The 1929-nt window shown below is 50.9% G+C and overlaps 1 protein-coding gene across 1 annotated transcript in view; it reads left to right on the top strand.

The window, feature by feature from the left end:
* Positions 1-1929, top strand: part of LOC116073720 (sodium channel protein type 10 subunit alpha) — a 110398-nt gene that overhangs the window by 56478 nt on the left and 51991 nt on the right. The gene's annotated exons all lie outside the window — the stretch shown is intronic.

The raw sequence follows: 1929 nt of genomic DNA, 5'->3' as shown, positions 1-1929 counted from the left end.
TCTAAGGAAGGGTCTTTAACAACATCTGTCCCATGCCTCCCACCCAAAAGACCCAGAAAAGCCACAAGGATTGTCTGAGGTGGAGGGCGTTGTCTATCTCTGCATGCAGCAGTGCAGTTGATTTTCCAGTTGACCTTGTGTTTATTTCTTCTTGGTATTTCTGTCCCTACTGGTCATCACTGCTTTGGGATGGTCTCCTCTGATCCAGCTCCTCTGATGAGGACAAGGAAAACAGGGGTGCTTCTATAAAAGCCTATGACTCTGGGCAAACTGTCTTTGAGGTTTGACACAATTCTAAGAGACCAATCTTGGAAGAAGCATGGTGGCCTTGGCTCAACGCACAGAATGAATAACTCGTCAAAATGGCACAGACTAGCCGGGCAGTGGTGGCACATGCCTTTAATCCCAGCACTTGGGAGGCAGAGACAGGCGGATTTCTGAGTTTGAGGCCAGCCTGATATACAGAGTAAGTGCCAGGACAGCCAGGGCTATACAGAGAAATCCTGTCTTGGAAAACAAATGACACAGACTAGGAACAGGAAGTGCCTGGCTCCTGCTCCCTAAGGTAATCTCCACAGTGGGTCTTCCTGGGATGCCTTGTTGAGTTGGGTGATGGAATTTAACTTGCAACTCTCTCCCGTATCATTAGCGGTGTTTCTGCAGCCCCCAAATGTTCCCACTGGCTGCCAGAGATACATACGCAGAGGCTTGTAAAGATGCACTGTGTGGTTGGCTCCACTGACTCAGAATTCCAGGAAGAAGCAGAAGGGCAGCTTCAGGGGCAAGTGGAGGGTTTGGTAGAGTCTTCACAGAAGTGTGGGCTGGCCTCAGGGAGACAAAGGGGCCGTGAAGGACCCAGAGAGCAACAACAGTGAGGAGGTGCTCTATGCCCAAGCTGAAAACGTCAGGTCAGTGAAAGGCCCCAAATCAGAATTTGTCAGGATCTGTGGCTGAGGGACCTGTGATCTCAGGCCGAGAATCATACTGCTGCCAGTCGAAGGGGACAGGGTACAAATAGCCACCCCCAATCTCTGTCTCTGTCTCTGTCTCTGTCTCTCTCTCTTTCTCTCTCTCTCTCCCTTCTCTTTCTGTGTGTGTGTGTATAAGCACATGTGCGTGTGAGCATGTCTATGTCTCTTTCTCTCTCTGTCTCTTTCTGTGTGTCTCTCGTGTGTCTCTGTCTCTCTGTCTCTGTGTGTGTGTCTGTGTCTCTTTGTCTCTGTGTGTCTCTCTGTGTCTCTCTATGTCTCTCTCTTCCTCTCTCTCTCTCTTTCTGTGTGTCTCTCAGTCTCTCTGTGTGTCTCTGTCTCTCTGTGTTTGTGTGTGCCTGTGTCTCTTTGTCTCTGTGTGTCTCACTGTGTCTCTGCCTCTCTGTCTCTCTGTCTCTCTCTCTGTCTCTCTCTCTCTGTCTCTCTCTCTATCTGTCTCTCTCTCTGTCTCTCTCTCTGTCTCTCTCTCTCTCTGTCTCTCTCTCTCTGTCTCTCTCTCTCTGTCTCTCTCTCTCTCTCCTACCATCCTGATTCCAGTTAGCAAATCCTGACTAGAGCCATGGGTGACTATTTTGCTCAAGCTGCCCTCTCTAGACACAGAGCAGGGAAGACAGGTGAAGAGTGTGTCTCTAGGGCAAATGGAATCTCCACCGCAGAGTCCTAAAGTCACAGCCAGGCTGCAGGGCTCTGTGGGAGGTGTCGCAATGCTGTGCACAGGAAGATTTTGGCCCCGGAATTCTCTGATCCCGATCACAGCAGAAGCCTTAGCTCTTGTGATCCAGCAGAAGACATCGCAGGGAGCACCGCAAGAGAAAGCAGTCTGTCTGTGGAGCAGGTGAACAGCATGGCAAAGGGGACAGCGTGCAGACTAGGAGCTGTCCGAGCCGCACAGTGGCAGCCAGCACCAGGACTTAGCAAGTCCTGGGTTGTGTTTCTCCCC

Source organism: Mastomys coucha, unplaced genomic scaffold (genome assembly GCF_008632895.1).
Source record: "Mastomys coucha isolate ucsf_1 unplaced genomic scaffold, UCSF_Mcou_1 pScaffold23, whole genome shotgun sequence".
NCBI lineage: Eukaryota > Metazoa > Chordata > Mammalia > Rodentia > Muridae > Mastomys > Mastomys coucha.
This window is presented reverse-complemented; position numbering and strand designations above follow the sequence as displayed.